We start from the raw sequence: 8,182 nt of genomic DNA on the forward strand, positions 1-8,182 counted from the left end.
AAACCAGAACTATCAGCAGGTTTTGAATCTTGTAATTCAGAGTCCTGGAGGCCTTCGTTTCAGCAAGCTTCTTGGTTCCATCCAACAGTGACATTCTGCAATGAAGTACAATTTATATCCTTTGCCTATTTTTCTCCATTTTGTACTGGCAGCAGTTAACTGAGTCAATCTCAGTTCTTTATTTCATGCATTTAGGGAAGCTCAGTGGAAGTTATTGGAGATTTCCTGTATGTCAGATTAACAGAGAATCCCTGTACGTGGGATTGAGATTGAGCAGAGGTTAGCCTTGTTAGAGGGACTTTCAGCCTCCACAGAGAAAGGAGAACTTTGTTCACTGACAAGTTAGTTATTCGGTTAATAAATATTTGCCATCTTTATGACCCTTATTAAGATTAGAGAGTATTTTAGATGGTCGACCCCTTATTGTGCTTTAGATTCCTTAGAATGAGGTTTTATTTTTAGGATACAGAGAATACAGTAAAGGGTTGCTACCTGCCTTAAGTTAGGCCTGATTCCCATTTTGTTAAATAGTTTTGCTATGTGACAAGCTCAGAGAGGGCAGTACAGTGTGAAGAGGGAGAGGGTTGTTTCTGTGGGCAAAGAAGCTCAAGATTTTTGGAAAAAGATTATCCAGAATAGAGAGGGCAGAGCCAAGACGTCAGAGAAGGAATAGAGAAAGCTCAAACTACTCGAAACCAATGTTAAAATAATGTTTCAGGGGCAGCTGGGTGGCTCAGTGGACTGAGAGCCAGGCCCAGAGATGGGAAGTCCTGGGTTCAAATGTGGCTTCAGATACTTCCTAGCTGTGTGACCCTGGGCAAGTCACTTAACCCCATGGCCTAGCCTTTAACCCTCTTTTGCCTTGGAACCAATATACAGTATTGATTCTAAGATGGAAGGTAAGGGTTTTTTTAAAAAGTAAATAATAATAAAATAATGCTTCAGGGAGCAGCTGGGTGGCTCAGTGGATTGAGAGTCAGGCCTAGAGATGGGAGGTCCTGGGTTCAAAATTGACCTCAGACACTCCCCAGCTGTGTGACCCTGGGCAAGTCACTTAACCCCCATTGCCTAGTCCTTAACCTTCTTCTGCCTTAGAACCAATACACAGTATTGATTCTAAGATGAGGTTAAGGGTTTTTAAAAAATAAATAAATACAAAATAAAATAATGCTTCAAAAGGAATGCTGGAGTGACAGAATAACAAGGGAACGGAGAGAAGCAACTTTCCTACAGAAAACAACTTGCAAGGTAGGCAGAGAAGGTCTGCTTCACAGGAGTGAGAGGTGAGAGCACGGCCCCACCACAGAGCACAGGCCAATAGCAGCTCCCTTATTCCCCATCTATAGTTCCAGGTTCTGAACCTGGGCCAAAACCCACATCAAGATCCTGAGGTCCTGCCTCCCAGCACAGGCAGCTCACAGTGCTCTGAGCTCTGCAAGCCAGCAGTAGTGCCAGAGGGTAATTGAATCAGCAGAGGGAGGTGGCTTTCAGAGCTTCCAGCCTACAAGCCATCATACCACCTTGGAAGAACTGAAACTTGCAGAAACCCAGAAATACAGCTAAGGATAGCAGCAAAGAAATAACTGAAGTTTAAGAGAATGTTCTCTCTACCCTGAGAATAGATCCCACATTTAAGATAAAAGCAAAAGTCAAGAAAAAAAATCTGGGGAAATGAACAAATATCAAAAAAGGGAAAAATATATTTAGCCATAGAAAATTTTTATGGAGAAAAAAAGACACATACTCAGAAAGGGACAATGAAAACAAAGCAGCTACATGTGAAGCTTCAAAGAAAAATATGAATTTGTTTCAGACTCTAAAAGAACTCAAAAAGGATCTCAAAGATCAATTAAGAAAGGGAGAGGATAAATGGGGAAGAGAAAGGAAAGCAATGCAAGAAGAAAATAACAGCTTAAAAAGCAGAAATGGGAAAAAAGAAGTTCAAAAGTTCATGGATAAAAATTATTCCTTAAAAATTGGAATTGGGGAACTAGAAGCTAATGACTTTATGAGACATCAAGAAACAATAAAAATCACAAGAAAAACATGAAATATTGAAAAAATCAATTGATTTGTAAAGTAGGTCTAGGAGAGAGAATTTAAGAATTATTGGGCTACCTTAAAGTGAGGAGCACACACACAAAAAAGCCTAAGCATCACATTGCAAGAAATTATCAAAGAATTCTAAAACAAGAGAGTAAAATAGAAATTGAAAGAAATCACAGATGACCTCCTGAAATAAATCTCTGAATGACAACTCCAAGGAATATTATCACTAAATTCAAGAGCCTCCCTCCCCCCCAAGCCAAGGAGAAAATACTGCAGGCAGCCATAAAAACAATTCAAAAATTGTGGAGCTACAGTCAGGATTACACTGGAATTAGAAGTCTCTACATTAAAGGACTGGAAGGCCTTGATATTCCAGAGGGCAAAAGAACTAGGTTTACAATGCAGAATCACCTACTCAGCAAAATTAAGTATATTTTTTCAGGAGGAAAAATGATCATTTAATAAAATAGAAGATTTCCATAATGGACTTCTATACCAGCAGAAAGCAATGACACAGGACAGCTCTGAGGGATTTATGGTAAAGAACGCTATCCACATTCAGAGGAAGGACTGTGGGAGAGGAAACATAAGAAAAACAACTGCTTGAACCTATGGGCTGAGGAGGACATGATTGGGGATGTAGACTCGAAACTACCACACCAATGCAACTAACAACAATTTGGAAATAGGTCTTGATCAAGGACACATGTTAAAACCAGTGGAAATGTGCATCGGCCATGGGGGGGGGGGGAGTGTGGGGGGTGAAGGGGAAAGTAGGAGCATGAATCATGTAACCATGTTAAAAATGAATATTAATAAATGTTTTTAAAATTTTTTTTAAAAATAGAAGATTTCCAAGCATTCCTGATGAATAGACCAGATCTAAACAGAAAAAATGATGTCCAAATGCTGGACTCAAGAGAATCACAAAAAGGTAAATAAGAAAGAGAAAATGTAATGAATTCGATAAGGCCATGCTGTTTATATTCTTGCATGGAAAGATGGTATTTGTAATTCCTAAAATTTTTATCAGTATTAAAGCAGTTAAAAGTAGTATATATACACAGAGGGTATGGGAGTAAGCTGATAGGATGATATGATAAGCAAAAAAAAAAATAAAGGGATGAAAAAGAAATGCACAGAGAGAAAAGGGAAGGAAAAGTTAGAATGGGTTAAATTATCTCACCTAAAAGAGGCAAAAAAAAAAAAAAAACTATTACAGAGGAGGGGAGAATGAGGGTGGTGATGGGCCTTGCTTAAATTTTACCCTCATCAAAATTAATTCAGAGAGGGAATGACAACCATACTCATTTGGGTATAGAATCCTACTTTACTGTATAGAGAAGTAGGAGGGGAACTTGATAAGAAAGAATAATAGAAAGGAGGGGGAATTAAAGGTTGATGATAAAAGCAAAACACTTGTGAGGAGGGACAGTAAAAGGAGAGAGAAAGAGCAGGATCAAAAGGGAAAAATAAGATGAAGGGGAATACACAGTTGGTAATTGTAACTAATCATAACTGTGAATGTGAATGGAATGAACTCAGCCATAAAATGGAAGCAGATAGCAGAGTGAATTAAAAACCAGAATCCTACTATATGTTGTTTACAAGAAACACATTTGAGGTAGGGAGATACACACAGAGTAAAGGTAAGGGACTAGAGCAGAATTCATTTTGCATCAGCTGAAGTAAAAAAAAGGAGTAGCAATCATGATCCCAGACAAAGCTAAAGCAAAAATATATTTAATTGGGGTGGACATGATTGAGGATGTGGACTCGAAACTACCACACCAATACAACTACCAACAATTTGGAAATAGGTCTTGATCAGGGACACATGATAAAACCAGTGAAAATGTGTGTCAGCCATGGGTGGGAGGAATGTGGGGGGTGAGGGGGAAAGTAGGAGCATGAATCATGTAGCCATGTTAAAAATGAATATTAATAAATGTTTAAAATTTTAAAAAAGAAAAAAAAGAAAAATATATTTAATGAAAAGAGATAAGGATATTATATCTTACTAACAGGTACCTTTGACAATGAAATAATTTCAAAACTCAACATATATACACCGAATGGTAGCTTCCATTAAATGAGCTTCAGAAGGAAAAACATAGTAAAACTATACTAGTGAGGGACCTCCACTTCCCCTTTCAGATCTAGATTAAACCTAGAAAAATAAACAAGAAAGAACTGAAGGAATTAAATGAAATTTTAGAAAACTTAGAACTAATAGATCTCTCAAGAAAACAACAGGAATAGAAAGGAATATACTTTTTTTTTTCAGCAGAACATGGCACATACACAAAAACTGACCATATATTAGGGCATAAAACTTCACAACTGAGTGCAGAAAAGCAGAAATAATAAATGCATCCTTTTTTCAGATCATAATGCAATAAAAATTATAATCAATAAGAGTCCACTGAAAGATAAAAATTTAATTGGAAAAAAATAATTTAATTATAAGAAGGGATGGATCAAAAATATATAGAAACAATCAATTTCATTTAGAATGATGAGGATGCAACATAAGAAAATTTATGGACACAACTAAAGCAGTACTTATAGAAAAGTTTATATTTCTAAATACATCAATAAAACAGAGAGGGAAAGCAGTCCAATTAATTTGGCATGCAACTAAAAAAACTAGAAAACGAACAAATTTTAAATCCCCAATTAAAGACTAAACTGCAAATCCTAAAAATCAAAGGAGAAATTAATAAAATTGAAAGAGAATCATTGAACTAATAAATAAGAGTAGGAATCAGTTTTATGGTGGGGAAAACAAATAAAATAGAGCATTGGTTAATTTGATTTTAAAGAATGAAAGAAGGAAGAGATGATCCTTAATTTGAATATTGAAGGAAGAGAACAATTTATCCTATGGAGAAGAAAGTTCTTTGTGGACATAGGGATGGTATGAGCATAAGTAGTAAGGTAGAAGAGAACAAAATAAAAATAGAGGATGATAAGTAGTTTCTTTTTTTTAAATTTAAACCCTTACCTTCCGTCTTGGAAGAGTGGTAAGGGTAGGCAATGGGTGGGGGTGGGAGGGTCAAGTGACTTGCCCAGGGTCACACAGCTGGGAAGTGTCTGAGGTGAGGTCAGGTTTGAACTTAGGACCTCCCTTCTCTCTAGGCCTGGCTCTCAATCCACTGAGTTACCCAGCTGCTCCAGTAGTTTCATTTAGAAGGTAATCTATGAGAAAGGGAATAGTGCAAGGTAAGGCTAGAGCAGAAGATCATAGAAGGCCTTGGAAGACCAGAACTAGGAGTTTTAGATAACTTCGTTTTTCAAATGAATTTGTTATTTTCTCAAGTTCTGTATAAAGTATTCTTTTTGTAATTTCATTGGCATAGCATTAAAAATATAAATTCATTTTGGCAGTATTGTGGTTTTTATTGGCATAGCCTAACCAGGAGTATTCAGTATTCTTTCAGCTTTTTAAAATTTGTCTTTCTTTAGGGAGTAGTTTATAATCAGATCTATATAAGTCTTTTTGTGTGCTTTGGGAGGTCAATTCCCAGATATATAATGCATTTTGTAATTATTTAGAAGAATTTCCCTTTCTATTATTGCTTCTTGTGTTTTGTTATTATATTAAAATACTGCTGATTTGGGGGGGTTGTATTTTGTAGCCTGTAACTTTGCTGAAATTATTGTCTGAATTAGTAGCTTTGCTGATTCCTGGAGATTTTTTGAGCAATCCATATAAGCAGTAAACAGCAAGAGCTTTCTCTCTATTTTACTTGTCTACTTCTTTATTTTCTTTCTCTTGTCTTATTGCCATTGCTAATATTTCTAGGACTTTATCATATATTAGTGGGAAGAATGGGCATTCTTGATTCACTCCCATATTTAATGGAAACTGTTCTAGTGTATTCCCTTTGCATATGATGATTACTTTGGTTTTAGAAAAATGCTTTTTATTATTTTTTAAAAGGTTCCCCTATGCCTCTGCCTTGTAGGGTTTTTTAGCATAAAACAGCATTGAATTTTATCAAAAGCTTTTTCTCAATTGAAAGTATCATGTGGTTTTGGATGTTTTGTTCTTTGATAAATTATGCTGATTTTTGTCCTAATGTTGAAACATCTTTGTATCCCTAGTACAAATCTCACTTGGTCACAAATTAATGAGTTCTCGAATAAATCACCATAGTCTATTTGATAGGATTTTGTTTAAAATTTGAGTCAATGAGATTGGCCCATAGTTTTCTTTCTGTTTTGTATCTTTTCCTGGATTAGGTATTATGACTGTATTTGTAAATTTTTTGGAAAGGACTACATTTGTTCCCAAAGCATGCTTTCTCAGTTTTTGAGAATAATTTGTAAAGTGTAGGTACTAACTGTTCTTCAAAAGTTTGCTAAAATTCTCCCATGAATCCATTTAAGACCAGGAGTTTTATTAGTTGTTGTTATTGTTGTTGTTTTACTGGTTTTACAAAACTTGCAATCTTTGTAAAGATGGGGTTATTCAAGATCTCTGTCTGGCCTCCGGGTAGTTTGGGTATTTTATATTTTTTAAAGTATTCCTCATGTGTTCTCTTTTGTTAGTTATGACTGTGCATAATATGTTTGTTTTTTGTTTTTTTTTAACCCTTATCTTCTCTCTTAGAATCAGTACTGTGCATTGGTTCCAAGGTGGAATGGTAAGGACTAGGCAATGGAGGTTAGGTAACTTGCCCAGGGTCACACAGCTGAGAAGTGTCTAAGGCCAAATTTAAGCCCAAGACTTCCCATCTCTAGGCCTAGCTCTCAATCCACTGAGCCACCTACCTAGCTGCCCCCCATATGTTCTAATTATTCTCTTTATTTCTTCTGATTCTGCTATGATTTCTTGCTTTTTCACTATTTGAAATGATTTTCTGCTATCTTTTTAATCAGATTAGCAAAGGGTTTATTGATTTTATTAGTCTTTTCAAAGTACCAGCTTTTAATTTTATTTATTATCTATGGTTTATTTTATTTCATATTTATTTTACCTCTAATTTTTAATATTATATGAATAAATATATTATATACATAGCATATAATTTATGTATTATATATAATAAGTGTTTATCTTATGATATATTATGTAAAATAAACTATATTATGTAATGAACATATTACATACTAGCTAATGTTTAATATCTTCTTTTGTGCTTATAAAATAATCTCTCAGTGCCTTTTTGGGAAAGGGCCATTACCAGTCTGGAGAAAAGGAGGAGATATTTTCTTCTTCCCCTCCCCATAAACAATGTTTTTAAAAAGTAATAAGGTTTAGGAGACAGAATGCTGGACTTGGTCAGGATGCTTAAATCAGCAAGGTTTTTTTTTTAAGGTCAGGGGTCCTGGATTCCAATACGGCTCTCCTACTTACCTGCGTGATTTGGGTCATTTTCTAAGATGGACCTAAATTTCCACTTTTAGGCCCAGTGCCTACGCTTTGGCATCACTAGATTTGCAGCGCTTCCTATTCCTTTAGTGAGTGGAAGGGTAAGGCTGGTGGCATCGCGGAGTGAGTTCACCGAATGGAGACGTTCTCCCAGCCCCGCCCGAGCCACTCACCTCCTGCATTCCAGCAGGTTCTTGTGGCCAGATCTGGGCCCGGAGCCGCTGCTTTGTGGAGAAGAGGCTGCTCAGAATTCCAAGCAACAGAATTCCCTTCTAAGCTGAGGTCTCTACAACAAATGAAATGAGTTTGGGGTTCGGTTTTTTTTAAAAGTCACTTTTCCCCTTCTGTGAAGAAGCCTCTGGGCCAGACAATAAAAACCCACCGCCCGCTTGGCTCTGTGGTTTCTTTCTGGGTGTTGGCTCGTGTTTTGGATGCCGGTGGCTAAATATTTTATAAGAAAAGCATCTCTCCCAGCGTCTGTGCTGGAAGCAGCAGGAGAAAACGGAGTCCCGGCCAGGGATCTCTCTGGGGCACTGACGTGTAAACCGTGGAAAAACACCAAGCGGAGGAAGCCGCCACGCTGGCGGGAGCCCAGGCCCCTTGGTCCCCCGGTCCCTCGGTCCCCCGGCCTTCCGGCCCCCGGAGCCCCCAGCCCCCTGGCCCCCCCGATTCCCCCGCCTCCCGGCCCTCGGGGCCCCCAGCCCCCTGGCCCCCCGATTTCCCCGCCTCCCGGCCCCCCGGGCCCCCAGCCCC

The sequence above is a fragment of the Gracilinanus agilis genome, chromosome 2, assembly GCF_016433145.1.
Source record: "Gracilinanus agilis isolate LMUSP501 chromosome 2, AgileGrace, whole genome shotgun sequence".
In the NCBI taxonomy this organism is placed as follows: domain Eukaryota; kingdom Metazoa; phylum Chordata; class Mammalia; order Didelphimorphia; family Didelphidae; genus Gracilinanus; species Gracilinanus agilis.